This window comes from Cupressus sempervirens, chromosome 3 (genome assembly GCF_028749045.1).
Source record: "Cupressus sempervirens isolate cs-2001-9-10 chromosome 3, ASM2874904v1, whole genome shotgun sequence".
Classification (NCBI taxonomy): Eukaryota; Viridiplantae; Streptophyta; class Pinopsida; order Cupressales; family Cupressaceae; genus Cupressus; species Cupressus sempervirens.
The window spans coordinates 117,549,046-117,569,744 of NC_143120.1; positions in this window are offsets into that span (position 1 = coordinate 117,549,046).

The following is a 20,699-nucleotide window of genomic DNA, read 5'->3' on the forward strand; positions in this document are numbered from 1 at the left end:
ACACCAATGAACCATCAACCAAAGAAGCATAGAACAACAATATAACCCCCCCCCCCTTGATGCAAGTGAGGTGATAGACAGCTGAAAAGGTGGGCCAAAGAATCTCCTACAACACAGGAACCAGACACATTGAGAGTGAGGTACAAACACCAATAAAGGCACGTGTCATTGACACTGCATGAGAAAAAAGAGAAAAAGGGCCTATAAGTGGCAAACAGCTATCCCCCTATGGCACTTTATAAAATAGTGCGAGTACAATGAATCACAATGATGAAAAAGATCCTGAAATGCAAGAGTGGCACTTTATCTCAGTGTATTTGCATAAAGATGCTTACAATGAATATCAATAATGATCAGAAAAAGCATAAGGCTGAAAAAACAGAAGGTAGAGCCCAAAAATGAAGCATCTGAAGCAACAAAATCAATCCTCAAACCTAAAATAGCCAAGATATCCACCAGAATGCTAAAATTCAAAAGACCAAATAGGATGTACCTAGAATGGAATCTGGAACAACAACTAGCATCATTGGAAAGAGCATAGAAAGAGCTTTCCAGTGATATAAAGAAGTCCAAAAATAGAGATCGGATGCTCAAGATACGCCTCCCAGAGTGCAAAATAGAACATCTAGCTTTGGCTAACAAAATAGGCAACCAAACTACATCAAAACTCAAAAAAGCCTACACAAATATCTCCATCTTGGAACTAGCTTTCTAGTGTATTTTTTAGATCGAAAAAATATGTTTGCATGCTCAAGTTACGGAGAAAAAACCACCAGGCCCTCTAAAATGAAAGGAAAAATATTATTTTTAATTAAAAATAATAATAAATAAAACCACACCCCCAACCACCAGTGGAGCAATGGTCGGGCAGGGTTGTGGTGGTGCTGCAACGGAGCCACTACGGGCCGCTAGTGGTGGCCGCGCGACGTCGCTAGTGGTTAGTTAAGCGCTACAGCCAAAAAAATGCCACAAATGTTTTTTTTTTGTGATTTTTTTGAAATTTCTACATCTCAAATTACATGCAGAGGCCGTACAACCTTGTACGGAAAAAAAAAATTTCCTCCCAAATCAACGTTGTCCAAATCAGACAATATTTATATCAAAACAGAGGTTTTGATGCCTTTTGAATCCATTCGTGAGGTCTGTTTATCCTCAAATTGCTCTGAAAATTAGTAACCCCCCTATTTTCTCAGAAAAAGCTCGAAAAAACACTAGATCTGACTCACCAAACCCTTGTTCTCCCTTTTTCTTGAAACACCAAACAAGCTACAACATATCTAGCTCTGATACCATGTAGGATTTGAGAAAAAGCGCACAAAAATTTCACAAAGCCTAAGAAAACCTGCATGCAAAAAACTTGTCATGGAGAAGAAAAAGACAAGAAGAGGTAAGGGTTTGATCTGAAAAACTCAGACGAAGAAAATATTATTCAACGGATCTTCATAATGAAAAATACAAAGAGATCAATCCTTATAAAAGGAGATCGAAACCCGAAAAGGGTAACCTAAAGCCTAAAGAAGCTAGGTTGCACAATATAATTAATAAAATATTAATTATATGCACCTACAAGATAGCTTAAGCAAACTAGAGTAATAGGAAACTTATTTAATTAAATCAAAGTGAGTTAATTAATAAGTGCAAACAAATAATTACTCTAACAGAAAACATATCATATTGTAAAATGACCTATGTAATTAGGATAAGTCATTCAAATGATACCAAGACATTGAAAATACAGGCACACTTGCAGAGGCTATCGCTGACACACAAAGATAAAATAAACAAAAGACCTTATGACCATGTAGTCATGCAATCAATAGTTCTTGCCATGAACTTTATTCGGAATGTGAATCTGTAAAGCCTATGTAGGAGGATTCATCCTGTAAGGCAAAATTTGATTGTTTGATTGAATTGTATTAAAAGGTAAAAGTACAAACCTGTGTCACCGGCCTTTTACAAAGGAAAAGGCTAACAAAAGTATAACTGTTCAACTTCAATGACATAAATCTTGTATTATTATTTAGAATTTGAAAATGAAGTAAACTATTCAAATGTGTAGAAATGGATGAAGTTTAGGATTATAATTTTTAAGAATTATTTGCAAAAATAAATGATAGACTTTCCTATTTTTTAAAGATAACTTTTTAGTTGTTGAAAAATGTTAAAAATTAAGGGTCTAGTTTCCACCCCAAACTACAAGGAAATAAACTTATTTCCTTTTGATCTTAGATTATGCTATAGATAATATATGTAGCTAGAACAATCAAAAATAAAAATTGACTTTAGACTTATATTTTCTCTTTTATAATAATTCAAATTTCAACTTATTCAAATCGATAGTTTTCATCTCCCACCACATTTTTGAAAGTAAATTTATTCCAACCAAAAGAAAAATTATAAATTCTTTAAGATGACTTTTTAAATTTTTTTGATATGATTTACTATTTTTTTCTTTCTCAAAATCATCTTCTCCAGTGTTAAAATGCGGACGTATAGAATTTTTTAAATACAATATATTATATCTAATTAAAATACTATGAACTCTATATGAGAATATTCTTGACTATGAGCTCTATAAAATAATGTTTATATATTATTTTTAAAAAATCATAAAAAATAGTAATAGTTATTGAAACATCAATTTTCTGAAATAATTTAATTTCCTTGTTAATTTGATACTATCTATTATAAAACGTGCATTTAATAGACATTTCCAATTGGAAAAGTGTGAGACCATATATAACTTAGCTAGAATAAATTTAACAAGATCATATGTTTGAAAAAAATTGATTTCTAGATAGAAATACTCAAATTTAGTCATTCTGATTAGTCAACCTAAAAGGTGACAAAGCTTTGTACTTTCACTCTAAAATGTTTGTGATTGTTCACTGGCAATTGTGTGAAAGGAACAAGGTTCTCAAATCATTAGTCTTAGTGTGAATTTGAGTAAGTTTGTTTGCAATCACTATTTTGATAAGCTCAGTTTGATGGGTTGAAGCTCAAAGTCATGAGATTAGATGATGAATAGAAGAATTTGGACAATATGATGGATGAAGGAAGAACTTGATTGCATTAGCAAAATGATTGTGTTAATCTTGGGTTAGAAAAAAAAAATTTAGATAGGATGGAAATGTATTTGTATGAAATGATTGGAAAAAAGGAACGTGATAAGAGTAGAGGATAAATGAATTGATTGAATTGATGAAAATGACTTGATTGGGACCACCAACAAGGAAGATCCAAGGAACGCTAAATGGATGCAAAGGGTGGGAATATCTAAATGGTGAAAGAATGTGGGGGACCAAAGGATTCAGTATAGGTCAATGGGGAGCCAAGGACCATGTTTCAAAGGAGTTAAAATAATTCCCCATACCAAGGATAGGAAATATGGTGGGAAAGGATGCATAAACATGGAAAGATGGTGCGAAGATTATTGTATGGAGGAAGGAAAGGCGTGTTTATTTCCAAAGCATGTATGAACATTTTTTTGTTATGCCTCTAGTATTGATCATGACCATAGGCCTGAAAGTGGAATGAATAAGGGATATGGGAGGGAGGGTATGAAATAGGGATAATGATATGAAGAGTATGGATGAAATGTGGGACATAAAATGGATGGGATAACCAAGACCAAGTACATATAAAAGAAGGATGGAATTATGTAGGAGTATGGATGGAGAATAGAGGAAAGGAAAATGCCAAGGACTATGGGATGCAAGATATTGATAGGATTTCAAGATCAAATATGTGAATGGATGGTGGGAGTATGTAGGATAGTGTGTGGATAATGTGCAAGGGATATGTCGAGTGAGGATTGAAAATGATAGTCAAGATCAAATATGGACAAGGATGATGGGAATATATAGGATAATGTGTAGATAATGAGAAAGGGATATGGTAGGTGCATATGGATGGATGAAAGGAAAATAATAGTTAAGATCAAAGATGGAAAAGGATGATTGAAGGTATATGGAAATATGGAAGATATGTAAGTCAATGTAGTATAGATGGGGCTTGCCCACAGTTTAGAGTGCAAGTGGAAGAGGACAAGTGGATAAATGGATAAGTGGACTTGGAAGACAATGGATATGAAGGGAGGACTCAAGCATCTAGATACATAGATTGTATCCCTTGATATTTATTTCTCTTTCTTTTTTATTTTCAAGGAATTTTTACTATTTCTCATAGATGTTGGTAAGATGGTGAAAATAAGGATGAAATGGGTTGGGAAATGGAGGACAGTGACTTATGAAAAAGTTTGGATTAAGGGGACAGAATGGTTGGGGGAAGACATGGTTAATGGATGCTAGGTTGGAAGACTTGTCACTAAGTGGATGAAGGAGGTGGAAAGACCATCATTGACACACACCTTGAAGGGTAATAGAAAGGAGGAAATTTTGGAGGATATGTAGGAGAAAGTATATGTGAAAATCAGGCATGTCAAAATGTATATGTGAAAATCTGACCTATTGGGAGTATGCGTAAACAAGAAAACATTAGTTGTACATTATATCAAATATTTAAGTAAATTAAAATACAACTAATTCTACTTGAGTTTTAAAACTTAATGCAATTGAAAGATAAGAGTCCTCATGCAATGTTAGAGCAGCTCAACAAGGGCACCCACAAGAGGCCTTATTGATGTGCTCAATGATGAGGGATGTGGATGTGCTCTTTTGAAACAAAAATATGATTGAATTCCATGATAATGGAAGTATGAAAAAGAGATATGAACCTATACTAGATGAGTGAGAAATGCTTCAAGAGGAGGCTATAGAAGAAGTCATTCTTTAAACATTCTCAGAAATGGAGATGAATACAAGAAAGTAATCTAAATTATCAATACAAAAAATGAAATCTAAAAATATACTAAAGAGTTAATAACAATGCATGAAAATCTCTAAGGAGCTCAAAGCATAAACTAGCACAATAACAATGCAATGGAGGAGATGTAGAATCCTTGAGACAAGGGCTCTATTTATAGGCTTGAGAGAGGCCTTGAGGAGATGACACTTAGCATCCACATAGGTGCCACAAGTGAGACACATAGGCTAAGGGGACAAGCCATGCAAAGGTAACATAAGTCTTTTTGTGATTAGGATGGCTTAAGTTTTGCTCACACATGTGTGAGAAACCTTGGAGAAAGGAAAGGGGGACAAGTATGTAACAGTGTAAGAGGCTTTTTGGAAGAATTAATGAAAGTGGAGCTTTTTTGGATTTTGAGTTGCTCACACACATGTGAGCAAACACTTAGGGGCTAAAAAGTGTTTAGGAGGGTATTTAGGATAATTAAGTGGGATTAACTAGTGGGTAGACTTAGAAAGATGAGAGTGATGGGTGGTAGGCTAGGTTTTAGGTGGGAATAGGATTGAATTAAATAGGATTTAATTAATCATAGGATTATTGAATTTAATAATGTGGAGGGAAATAAATAAATTGGAATTTATTTAAAAGGGGATTTATGGAGCACTATGTATTAAATAAATTTTACACACTAGGGAGAAGTATTCAAATTATATTTAAATATATCAAGGAAGTGAACCTATTTAATTGAATGAATTTAATTAAATAAGTAGAAGAATATGAAAAATAAAATTAATTAATAAATAATCAATTATAGTGTCAAGAGAAATATTAATAAATTAATATAGTGCTATGGGACAATTTTAAGTGTCTACATCCATTTTGGTATTTTATGATGTAATCAAAAATAGAAAATTGCTAAGTGTTAGACAGTTTGTAGTAGCATAGAGATAGATACGATACGTATGGATGAGAAAATTTGAGTTAGCTCATGCATAGTTGAGGATTGATAGACAACAATGTCATGATGATGTATGTCAGTGCGCAATTCTTGTACGAATAGTATGGTATAACTTATAGAAGGATTACCAATACAAGTAATTAACAGAGAAGAATAGAGCACGATAGTAAATTGTATTGTATGGCTTAAGGAATTATTTTGTAAAAAAAATAATTACTTAACCATGATAGGCCGACATCCTAGATTTTAACCCTGAAGATCTTTTATAATTAGTCAAGTGTGTGAAAGCATCAAGGTTGACTAAGCAAAGTTTTGATAATTTGCAAGATATAAGTCAAGATCATATCTTGCGCAGCTGAAGAGTGAAATGCAAGTGATGTGAATGTGATACGAACTATTGTGAAGAAATCTTGAGTAATATGTGAGCCTTATGTGATTTGAAATCTGATGTATGATTAGAGTAAGTGAGGGTACAACAATAAGATAGTATTGTATGTATATCTATTCTTGTGAAGAAACTTAATTGTATATTGCATGTTAGGTCAATGGGCTCTTCTTGCATACATTGTATTTGATCTACCAACTCCTAATAGGGTTGAAGAAATTCCTAACAAGGTTGATGCTTTTAACAGGGCCTAGTCCTCTAACAATGACTTGAGACACTATATGTATTTGACAAACTCCTAACAAGGTCAATATCTTTAACATGATTCTTTTTTGTTTAGCAGATCATCTTGTGGGCATCACCCCCACTTAGGTTTTCCCTTGGCCAGGGCTTTCCTAGTTAAGAAATAATAATGTTATGATTTCTTTATATGTATGGTTAAATTTATTGCTCAACAGTGTTGGTTTACTTTCATATGCAAGCTATAAAGTAATTAACAATATTCAATTGTGGAAAAAAATTGTAGAATACTTATTCACCCCCCTCTCAATATTATCTATTTCTAAAAATTGGTATTATAGCCCAATTACTCATTAGAGGATTAATAGCTTGATTAAGGTCCCTATGGATATGGAGCAGTTAAAGAGGAATCTTGAAGAAGCTCTTGAGAAAAATGATCTTCTTACAAAAGAAAGATATAACCTGAAAGATAGGTATGAAGATGCAAAATTCTACATTGGCAAACTGAAAGACAAGATTGATGATCTGAAATCTAACAAGGAATCAAATGAGAAAATTGGTGACAATGATGAAGTAGAAATCCTCAAGAAAGAAAATGAGATCTTGAAACATGAGTTGAAAATTGTTGAACTTAAGTGTTAAGAATGATGATAGTAAGAATGAACCTAAACTGAAAACTGAGAATGCAAATCTTAGATCCTAGTTACTCAAGTGACATTTGAATTAGGCTCTATTAAGTTAGAACATGTTGAGTTAGAAAAGTACAATACTATTATGAAAGGAGAACTGGCACAAGCCAAAAAGCAGTTAGAAAAGCTTTATTCTAGTAGTGAGAAAATTGATGAGGATATATATTTTACCACAAACCCTCTTATGATAAAATAGGTCTTGGATATCTTATTGAGAAATTAGCCATGAAAAGTGAAGTTAGAAGAGAACCAGATCTAGTTGTTGAAACCCCTAAGCCTAAAGAAACTTATCAAAGTAAGATCAAATCAAGAATATCTAAAGAATTTGAACTAGTTGATTTGTCTAAGAAACATATTGAACTGAAGAAAATAGAGCAAGTTGATGAACCTAAGCAAGTTGAATCATCTAAGGAAGTTAGACATGAATTTAGAGGTAGATGTTTCATATGCAATGAAGTTAGTCATATGAAAAGAGATTGCACAAGTAAGTCCTTTAAACCTATCACAAATTTCTATTGTTATAGTTGTCATGGTTATGGACATAAATTAGTAGATTGTAAGAAACCTGAGTTTGATAGTAGTAATGGAAATAGTAGAAAGTTTAGAAATATTAACCCTGCAAGTAATGAAAGAGGGAGATCCCAAAGCAGATCCAATGATGGTGAAAGACCTAATGGTAAAATTCAAATTGGAACCTAGACATATTGCAAGAAATTACAGAGCACTCAAAAGTCAAATTGGAACCAATCAGAGAAGGAATGCACCTGTATGTTAGTTATGCAATAACTTTGGAAACACAATGATATTTTATAGAATGTACAAAAGGAACTTCAATAGGAATCTTAATAATTATAGAAGGAACAATAACAGAAATGACAAAAGAAATGGTAATGGCAGAGACAGTAGTCAGAAGGAAGTAATCAAAGAGCATGCTGATGAATTCAAAGAAGCTTTCATGAAAGAAAATAATCCAAAAACTTCTCATACAATTTTAGAAGAGTATTATTTTGATGTACCTAATGAAAAATTGAAGTCAAAAATTGTTTGTGACTCATCCTATTTGAAAAAAGCATTTCCAGTAGAGGCAAAGTGTTAATTAATCAAAACTAGTGATAGAATGTGAATTAGAAGTGGTGCAGTTAGTAAGAGGTCAATAACATAGAGAGGAAGCTATGGTAGAATGCATAAGCATTATTATGATTGCAGTAAGTCATATGGAAGAAAATGAGTTTACTAGTAATTAGTGACATCTTTTGAAGATGAAGCAGATGCACATTTAATGCAATGTTAAAATTGAAATGATTTAAGGATTGTGAGTAAGATATTCAGTACCATTTGATCATGTGAAGATTTATGAGCAATTTGACAAGGAGTTCAAGTGTGAAGTGAAGTGTTTGAAGTGTGAAGGTGCAGAAGCCCTAATATGCAATATTAAAAATATTTTACAAAGCTTTTGTAGGAAATTTTAGTATAAACAATTAGTAGTATGGAAAGCCAGTCAATTTGTCATATAAGTGAGAAACCTAGGTACAAATTCAAGATGCACCCATTTGTTTCTCTTATTGATGATCTGTTAGGAGCATTTTCTCAAATCTTGTCAAATGTACTTTACATAGAAGACATTAGAAGCTACATTAATTGTAAATTTGAGAGTATTGGAGACAAAGATATTCACAAGGATTTAGGAGTTATGTGTAATGGAGACCTAACCCTAAAATCTAGGTATGCATACCTAAATGAATTGAACTTGATTAAGTATATGTTTTACACAAAATTCAATAATCATGTGGAGAAAAATCATTCTAAGTAGAGTTCATGAAGAAATGTTTTGGGTAGGTGATGTGCCTATTATAATTGAAAATGACCTAATTCATAAGTTCACATGTTTAAGAAATGAAGGTTGTAATCCAATAAATGATAGCAATGTAAGAAAAAATGTTGAGACAAACTTGAAGACTAAGTTTGACGGAAGGAAAATGAAAGATGACCTAATCTAGGAAAAAGGAGTCAAAGTATTGAGCAAGATTGTAGGATATAAACCAAATCACAGCTCTAGAGTGAACTCAGTGCTAGTGGGTTTTTTACATGTGGCTTACGTAATGGCAGTAGTGAAGAAGAAAGTAAACATGTGTGAAACTATAAGAGTGAAATTGTTGGATAACATTACAAAGTTGAAGAAATCTAAGAATACAATTTTTAGATTTGAATCCTTATTGACAAACTTATTTTTCTATGAAACCAAGTAGTTTCCTAGAATGAAAAATTGAGACAGTAATGAGTGTTCAATGAAGTTAATCACATAGTGCTATAGGGCCAAACTTGATAATTGATGAGACCAAAATATGGTCTATTTTATCATTTCATTTTTAGCTGAATTTGCAATCTTTCTAAAAACTTTGATGTTTAAGAACGTGATGTTTATGATAATTTCAAAAAAATGTGTGCATAATTACTTTCTAGGACTAAAATGAATATGATATGAAATGATATGTCATTTGATTACAAAATAGTGAAAATGATGTTTTTCTTCCTTAGCTAGGTTGGGTAGTTCTCTTGTAGCAATGTGACATAGGGTAAATTAATTTAGATGATATATTTTGAATTAATCTTGATGTATTTTATTACTTTGGAGGTACTAATATTTTGCAGATTCAACTTAGGTAAAGGGGTATGTGCAGGATCATGGTGTACCAAACTATGGCCTTAAGTGGCAGTGAAAAATCAACAAATCAGATTTATGTCAACTTGACACATAATTTTGAAGTGGTTATGGACTTTATATCAAAAAGTTGTAAGAAAATAATCTATAAGAAATTGAATTTAGTTTCTAAACTACTAGGCCTTATCAGGAGAAAAAAAAATTAATTGGTCAAAAGTTTGAATTTCAATGCAGTACTAAGAAAATTTTAGGGTGAAAATAAAAAGTAGGTGTATGTCTGACCACCTTAATCAAAATCAAATCATAATATTTTTTTAATATAATTATAGATATGAAAATTAGACTCATGCTCGGATGTGACGCATATTTTTTGGTATTTTTATTTCAAATAAATAATTAAATATGAATTTTCTACCAAAACTTTTTTGGAAAAAACAAAGTCTCGTGTCTGACCACCCTAACTAATAGAAAATTTTACCAAATTTAATTTTTATTTTTTTTCTTATAATAAGTGAAGTATAGAATGTGACACAACTTTTAGATTTAAAAAATGTTATACCGTTTGAAAGTTATAGCTATTTTTCAATCAGTATGTCAATCAGCACTTTACAATAATCTTCATTGATAATTAACTAATAAATACTTATCAAACTCAAAATTTGACAAAAATTATATTGATGAAATCTAGAGAGTGATATTAAAAAACCTTTTTCGTTTTATTCAATTTCGATCAAAATAACATTGTCAGACGGCTACCTGAAGTCTGAGTATCACTAAAACCCTCTTCAAACACGTCTTTTGGGTTGACCGGGTAGGCTTGGTAAATACCAAGCCTAATCGGATAATCAGATATCCGATTTCAAATCGGATATTCGATATGTTGCGGTTGGGAAATTTCAAATTCCAACCCATTTTGGAAGAAAAATTGGGTTTAAACGTTATAGCTTATGATTTATAAATTATTTCACTTATATTACTATATAAAGACGTATTTTAATATATATGATATATATAATAACGTAATGTAAAGATATAAGATATAATCTAGTAATATATAATAATATATTATGTTAATCTTATTATAATCTATAAATATAATTTATATTATTATTTTTACTAAATATAATAACGTAATTTATATATATATATATAATACGTATTATATATTATTATATTAATATGTATGTTATTAATATATATATAATAACGTAATATATTAAATATAAATATATAATATGTATTATATATATTATTATATTAATATGTATGTTATTAATATATATATATAATAACGTAATATTTTCATTAAATATAATATGTATTATATATTATTATATTAATATGTATGTTATTAATATATATATATATAATAACATAATATTTTCATTAAATATAATAACGCAATACATATACATATATATATGTTATTTATATATATAATACCGTAATATTTTTATTAAACATAATAATGTAACATATATATATATATATATATATATATATATATATATATATATAATTATATATATATATATATATATATATATATATATATATATATATATATATATATATATATATATATAATTATATTAATATGTATGTTATTAATATATATGTATATTATTAATATATATGAGTCAAAGGGGGTCATAGGTCAACCATTGACCCCCTTTGATGCATTAAACGATGACATATGTCCCTAGGGGTCCTAAGACGACCCCTAGGAACATATTACAATGGTTAATATGGGTCAAACAGGGTCATAGGGTGACCTATGACCCCTTTTGACCCATTAAATGATGACATATGTCCCTACGGGTCCTACGACCCCAAGGGACATATTTGAATCGTTCATATGGGTCAAAAGGGGTCATAGGGTGACCTATGACACCCCTTTGACCCATTAAATGACAACATATGTCTCTAGGGGTCCTAGGACCCCTAGGGACATATTCAAATGGGTAATATGGTTCAAAGGGGGTCATAGGTCCTTTTGACCCATTAAATGATGAAATATGTCCCTAGGGGTCCCAGGACCCCTAGGGACATATTCGAATGGGTAATATGGGTCAAAGGGGGGCATAAGGTGACCTATGACTCTCTTTGACCCATTAAACGATGACATATGTCTTTAGGGGTCTTAGAACCCCTAGGGACATATTTGAATAGGTAATATGGGTCAAAGGGGGTCATAGGGTGACCTATGACCCTATTTGACTCATTAAATGATGACATATGTCCCTAGGAACATATTTGAATGGATCATATGGGTCAAAGGGGGTCATAAGGTGACTTATGACCCCCTTTGTCTCATTAAACGATGACATATGTCTCTAGGGGTCCTAGGACCCCTAGGGACATATTTGAATTGTTCATATGGGTCAAAGGTGGTCTAGGGTGACCTATGACCCCCTTTGACCCATTAAACGACAACATATGTCTCTAGGGGTCGTAGAACCCCTAGGGACATATTTGAATAGTTCACATGGGTCAAAGAGGGTGATAGGGTGACCTATGACCCCTTTTGACCTATTAAACGATGACATATATCTCTAGGGGTCCTAGAACCCCTAGGGACATATATGAATCGTTCATATGGGTCAAAGAGGGTCATAGGGTGACCTATGACCCCCTTTGACCAATTAAACGATGACATATGTCTCTAGGGGTCCTAGAACCCCTAGGGACATATTCGAATAGTTCATACAGGTCAAAGGGGTTCATAAGGTGACCTATGACCCCCTTTGACCAATTAAACGATGACATATGTCTCTGGGGGTCTTAGAACCCCTAGGGACATATTTGAATTGTGCATATGGGTCAAAGGGGGTCATAGGGTGACTTATGACCCTCTTTGACCCATTAAATGATGACATATATCTCTAGGGGTCCTCAGACCCCTAGGGACATATTCGAATAGGTAATATGGGTCAAAGGGGGTCATAGGGTCACCTATGACCCCCTTTGACCCATTAAACGACGACATATGTCCCTAGGGGTCCTAAGACCCTTAGGGACATATTTGAATCGTTCATACGGGTCAAAGGGGGTCATAGGTCACCCTATGACCCCCTTTGACCCATTAAAGGATGACATATGTCCCTAGGGGTCCTAGGACCTCTAGGGACATATTCGAATCGTTCATATGAGTCATATGACAACATATATCCCTAGCAATCCTAAGACCCCTAAGGACATATTTGAATCGTTCATATGGGGCAAAGGGCCCTATGACCCTCTTTGACCCATTAAACGACGACATATGTCCCTAGGGGTCCTAGAACCCCTAGGGACATATTCGAATGTGACATATGGGTCAAAGGGGGTCATAGGGTGACCTATGACCCCCTTTGACCCATTAAACAATGACATATGTCTCTAGGGGTCCTAGGACCCCTAAGGACATATTTGAATGGACCATATGGGTCATAGGGGGTCATAGGGTGACCTATGACCCCCTTTGACCCATTAAATGATGACATATGTCCCTAGGGGTCCTAGGACCCTAAGGACATATTCGAATCATTCATATAGGTCAAAGAGGGTCATAGAGTGACTTATGACCCCCTTTGACCCATTAAATGACGACATATGTCCCTAGGGGTCCTAGGACCCCTAAGGACATATTCAAATCGTTCATATGGGTCAAAGGGGGTCATAGGCTGACCTATGACCCCCTTTGACCCATTAAATGATGACATATATCCTTAGAGGTCCTTGGACCCCTAGGGACATATTCGAATGGGTAATATGGGTCAAAGAGCCCTATGATCCTCTTTGACCCATTAAACGAAGACATATGTCTCTAGGGGTCCTAGGACCCCCAAGAACATATTTGAATCGTTCATATGGGTCAAAGGGGGTCATAGGTGACCCTCTTTGATCTATTAAATGATGACATATGTCTCTAGGGGTCCTAAAACCCCTAGGGACATATTTGAATGGGTAATACGGGTCAAAAGGGGTCATAGGGTGACCTATGACCCCCTTTGACCCATTAAACGACAACATATGTCCCTAGGGGTCCTAGGACCCCTAAGGACATATTCGAATAGTTCATATGGGTCAAAGGGGGTCATAGGGTGACCTATGACCCCCTTTGACTCATTAAATGATGACATATGTCCCTAGGGGTCCTAGGACCCCTAGGGACATATTCGAAGGGGCCATATGAGTCAAAAGGGGTCATAGAGTGACCTATGACCCTCTTTGACCCATTAAATGACGACATATGTCTCTAGGGGTCCTAGGACCCCTAAAGATATATTTGAATGGGTAATATGGGTCAAAGGGGGTCATAGGGTGACCTATGACCTCATTTGACCCATTAAATGATGACATATGTCCCTAGGGGTCCTAAGACCCCTAAGGATGTATTCGAATCGTTCGTATGGGACAAAGGGGGTCATAGGGTGACCTATAACCCCTTTTGACCCACTAAACAATGACATATGTCCCTAGGGGTCCTAGGACCCATAGGGACATATTCAAATGGGCCATATGGGTCAAAGGGGGTCATAGAGTGACCTATGACCCTCTTTCACCCATTAAATGATGACATATGTCCCTAGGGGTCCTAGGACATATTCGAATCATTCATATGGGACATATTTGAATCGTTCATATGGGTCAAAGGGCGTCATAGGGTGACTTATGACCCCCTTTGACCTATTAAATGATGACATATGTCCCTAGGGGTCTTAAGACCCATAGGGACATATTCGAATCGTTCATATGGATCAAAGGGGGTCATAGGGTGACCTGTGACCCCCTTTGACACATTAAACAATGACATATGTCCCTAGAGGTCTTAGGACCCCTAAGGACATATTCGAATCGTTCATATGGGTCAAAGGGGGTCATAGGTCCCCTTGACCCATTAAATGATGACATATATCCCTAGGGGTCCTATGACCCCTACGGACATATTTGAATGGGCCATATGGGTCAAAGGGGGTCATACGGTGACCTATGACCCCCTTTCACCTATTAAACAATGACATATGTCCCTAGAAGTCTTAGGACCTCTAGGGACATATTCGAATCGTTCATATGGGTCAAAGGGGATCATAGGGTGACTTATGACCCTTTTTGACCCATTAAATGACGACATATGTCTTTAGGGGTCTTAGGACCCATAGGGACATATTCGAATCGTTCATATGGGTCAAAGGGGGTCATAAGGTGACTTATGACCCCCTTTGACCCATTAAATGATGACATATGTCTTTAGGGGTCCTAGGACCCCTAAGGACATATTCGAATCATTCATATGGGTCAAAGGGGATCATAGGGTGACCTATGACCCCCTTTGACCCATTAAACGATGACATATGTCCCTAGGGGTCCTAGGACCCCTACGGATATATTCGAATGGGTCATATGGATCATAGGGGGTCATAGGGTGACCTATGACCTCCTTTGACCCATTAAACGATAACATATGTCCCTAGGGGTCCTAGGACCCCTAAGGACATATTTGAATCATTTATATAGGTCAAAGGGGGTCATAGGGTGACCTATGACCCCCTTTGACAAATTAAATGATGAGATATGTCCCTAGGGGTCATAGGACCCCTAGAGACATATTCGAATCATTCATATGGGTCAAAGGGGGTCATAGGGTGACCTATGACCCCCTTTGACCCATTAAATGATGACATATGTCGGTAGGGGTCCTAGGACCTCTAGGGACATATTTGAATCGTTCATATGTATATGGGTTAAAAAATGAAAGGATATACATATATATATATATACTATTTATACTATTTTATGATAATAATAATAATAATAATATAAATAAACACTAAATATTAATATTATTATATCTATAGTAATAATAATAATACTATTATAGCTATAATAATAATATATATATTAATACTATATTGTAGCATAATAATAATAATAATAATAATAATAATATAAATAAACACTAAATATTTACACTATTATATCTATAGTAATCTATATTAATACTATTATGGGTATAATAATAATATTGATACTATAGCTATATTAATACTATATATTAATACTATTGATACTTTATATTAATACTATTATACTATTAGCTTAGTAATAAACCAAAGTCGGTTTCCCTCCAATGATTTTCATAATATTAATATAATTATGGCAAAGGAGGAAAATTATAGCAAGTTTTCCCCCAAAAAATTCACTTTGCGAAATCGGATATTTGATTTTATATCGGATATCTGATCTAGTATCGAATATCTGATTTCAAATCGGATATCTGATTTTACTGGCACCAATTCCCAATATTTTCCTATCCCTACAGACCCGACAACATCAGTTTTTTACGAGTTTTGCAAAAAGTCACATTTTGGGGCCCAACCAATTAAAAATATTTCGAATATATAACCTTAAGTGTTCGAATTTGTCATCTGAATGGGGAGCAGCAGTCGTCGAAAGGATAAATGCAAAAGGAAGATATCCAATGAAGACATTGCAGCATATAGGGAAAGGGACAAAATGGAACACCGAAGAAAAAGACAAGGTATGCTAAATATCAGTCAAATTGATGATGAATTAATCGAAAGTGAAATCATAGAGTCAGATAATGAATATGTACAGTTGGGGAATGAAAATGTATCTATTGAAAACGATAATGTCGAAATTGAAAATTTGGAGAATGAAATTTTTGAAGAAAAAATGCCACCAATTTATAATCCAAATTGCATAATTGACCATGTCGAAGATGACAATGCACAGGAACCTAATGCACAAGAACCTTACATATCTCCAAATTATAATCGACATGAAGGTTCTAAAACACCAAAATGGATAATTGAAATTGATGAAACGATTATTACTAGTTTGGAAGGAAAAAAATCAGAAAGAACCATTCAGTTATTGGGCTTCAAGACTATATCAAATGTTTTTTGGCAACAAGATAGTGGTAGAGCAATGTCAGCTTTTCATGCACTTATTAAAGATGCAAAAGATGAGACCTATGCTTTCCAAATTGAAGATTCGTGTCAGTAAAAAGTTGGAAAGAAATGCCATTATTGTGAAAAATCTTTTTAGTGCTCTCAACAGCGTTGGAAAAAATAGTAGAGAGAAGGATAATAGAGCTACTCGAAGGGTTATTACAACCTCTTTGGTAAGTCATCATTTGAGAAAGGGTAGATATATGAGACAAACTTCTATTGATTTGAATCTAAATCATACTACTTTGAGAAAAGCACTTAGTCGACGAGAGAAAATTGATGATCCTCTTCAAAATGAAACATGGGCATTTCGTGGGAGACTTCCACGTTTTGATAAGAAGCTATCCGACGATGTGAAGGAAGAAATTACACAATTTTGGCACTCTAACTCACGAGTATCACCCAATGCTAAAGATGTCTTAAAGTTGAGAATTGGAATCAGAGACCACACACCACATCCTAAACACCATTTGGAGGTAAGTCAAACTATGTTGTTCAAACAATTTAGAGAAAGTCATCCAAGTCTTCATATATCACAAAGGGCTTTTGAATCTTTGAAGCCATTTTATTGTGTGCCACTCAAAATTTGAAATACATGTTGTTGCAAATATCATATTGAGTTTTTTATACACCATGAACTATTACACTCCATCCGTTCTACTTTGCATAGTAAAGAAATGTTAGAGGATTGTGGGGCTAGTGGGCTTCCAAAATCATCAAGAGACTTGCTAGATCAACTCTTATGTCATAGAGTTGGTGGTTGTTCCTTTTATAGAAATGCTTGCTTAAATGAGAAGTGTTCAGACTGTGGTGGCTTATCCAAGTTTGACACATGTTTCGATGAGGGGTGCGAACAAGATCTTGGAAAGACAATACTGAAAAAAAAGGTATATGAAATGGTGAAATACACATTGAAGAGTGGGAGTGAGAGCTCTAGATGTGAATTGGTTGGAAAAGATATCAGTGTGGCTAATTTTATTTCAGATTTCAAGGAAAATATTTTTTACAAGTATGCAAGACATAGTCACAGGTCTCAGTGGTTGGATCAACAATTTAGAACATGTAAGGAGACTTTTCCCATTGGCACTATTATATCAGTTGTTGATTTTGCTGAGAACTACACATTGCAACCTCAAAATGAGACACAATCTTAGTATTAAAACTCCATTCAGATTGCAATATTTGTTCACATAACATATAGACATGCCCTTGATAGTGCGGAAGATAATCAAAAGATTATTAGAGAGTATCATTTTTTATGAGTGATGATAGATCTCACTCTCACGAGTTTGTGCAACATTATTTTGAGATTTTTTTTGATTTCTTACATAAGCATGCAATTGCTATGGATAGACATATCATTTGGTAAAATAACTGTATAGGTCAATTCAAGAATGCTCACATATTTTATTGGTTGTGTAGGATGCACATAGAGAGAGGGGTGCCTCTTTTTTGGAGTTTTTTTGAGTTTGGCCATGGAAAAGGGGAACATGATGGAGCAGGGGCATGTGTGAAGAGAGCTCTAGTTAAGGAGCAACTGAATATTTCAACAACAGAGCTTCTTGATGCTCGTAGCATTGTTGATTGGTGTAGTTTAGCATTATCACAGGGGGGGACTCTTGATTCAGTGGTATGTAGGTTCTTTTGGTTGGTTGAGGAAGGGTCCATAGGTGATAGATTAGATTGTGCTACAGTGAGAGACTCATCAAAAATGCATTCATTTCAAAGCTCTGATTCTAGTACATGGACCATTTGGACACGACAACTAGCTTGTTTTTGTCATACTTATTTTAAGTGTGATTGGGATCACTGTGAGTCAAGTGAGTGGGTGGACACATGGGCTCTACATTATCTTACTCCATTGTCTATCATACCCTCTATCAAAAATGATGATATGGAAAGTTCACTTGAGCATAACCATCTATCAGATCTACTTCAGCTAGGACATGTCTTTGCATTGGTTGCACCATAGGGGAATGATGAGAAATTTGATTATTGGTTAGCACGTTGTGTAAGAGGTAAACAAAAACTTGCACAACCAATCACAGATGATGATGGATTCACATATCTTACTGATTCAATAGTTGTTGTTGCAACATGGCTATGGACATACATGCTTAGAAGGAACGAAATTCTTGCATTTGAAGACTATCAGATGCACAAAGTAATTCTCATATATTCGCATCTTATTATAGCAACAAATGTAAAGTTATTGAAGCGTCAAGGAAGATCAAAAGTAAAAGAACTTTTTACTATTGCTAATGCTGATCATGAAGCCCTATTGGAGACCCTGAAATAGAGAGAGGACCCTATTGGAATACTCGACTAGGTATATATACTTCTTATGTTATTTTCTTCATAATGATTTAATGAATTGATGATTATCTTGTTTAATACAATAAGTTACAATTTTTTTTATGATATTAGAATGTAGGTACATCATGAAGAGTTCGAGGGGGGTGGTATTGGGGACAATTTATAAAATTTATGATGTATTATGATGTAAAATGTGTATTTTTTTTGTATATGGTTTTTGTATTTTGGTAGGTTCTTTGTAAGGAATTATAAGAGGAAGATATTGAACAAGTTCTTGAAAATCATATTTGCATGTGATACAAGGCTATAAGGACAATTTTAAGAGCATTTATAACTATATGAAAGATAATTGCTTGTGGATATCTCATTACAAATTTGGGTTTTTCCTTATTTGACATAAACCTAACATTATGATTATTAAAACTATTTTTATCAAACTAATCAAATAAGAAAAATCTAGAAAGTATGGATGAACAATTAGAATACTTGATTTCTTCCATTTTGCAACCAATCATGGCATTTGAAAGCATAAAGGGTCATAATATTGTATAATGTTTTGAAATACTTTCATATTGGAAGAAAATGGAGTGGAAGCCTTTGGAATATTGAATGTCAACTTAGATTTATGTTCAATATTAAAGTCTTTCAAGAGAGACTTTGGAATCCATATAGCTTTAGATTTTACTTTGGATACTTTATAAAAAATTTCTTCAATAATGGGTTTAGGAACCCATATTTTCTTTGATTTCACTTTTTGAATAGTGAACCTTTGTGGTATCTTCAATATATTTTTGTTATGTCCATTCACATGTTGATTAGATGAGACATAATGATCTCTATTTTTTAATGTATTATTGTATTTCTTGTGTTGAACATCCAAATTGATTCCAAAAGATTTTGGACTTATGGATGAATAAGGCTAATATGACTGGTTTAGATGGTTGAGTGGACGGTTATTTTCTAGGATAAATGTCTTGTTGATCTTGAGGTACATTAGGAGAGCTAGAAGCAGAAAGTGTAGGAGAAGGTTTGAAGACTTTAGATTAGATGGATAAGGACCAAGGATAGAATTAGGAAATACAAAGGGATAGTGACTAGGGATTTCAACATCTTTAGAGTGAGTAGCATGACCAAAGTCATCAATAGACTCATGAGTATCTTTTATAGGAGAAAGACCTTTGATAGGAGTGTTTGAATCTTGAGCATAGTTTTGAAGTGGATATGGAGAAGTAGAACATGAGGGGACACTTTGATCTTGACATGTTTCTTTATATAGCATAGAAAGATCACTTTTCCCATAATTTTCAGTAAGCTCAATGGAGGTAGTGGAAATGGTATCCTCATCATATGTAGGAGGTGGATAACACACAAGATATAGAAAGGTGAAATTTTGGATGAGATGAAAAGGTGTTTGATCTTGATCTTTATTTATGTATTTTTCTTTTTGAGAGTCATCTTGATATGGAGCACCTTCTAAGGACAAGGGAAAATGTGAGGTGTGCATGATAGAATCTTAAAGCAATAATGCAGGATTAGCTAAAGTGGGCATAGTAATCATAGTATTGCATGAAGGTTGAGGATCTTTAGTCTTAGTAGCATGGAAAAGGTTTGAAGACAAGTGAAGGTTAGCTTGATTTTCTTTTAGTTGTAGCCCTTGAGGGTACACATGGTCTATATGGAAAGAATTACG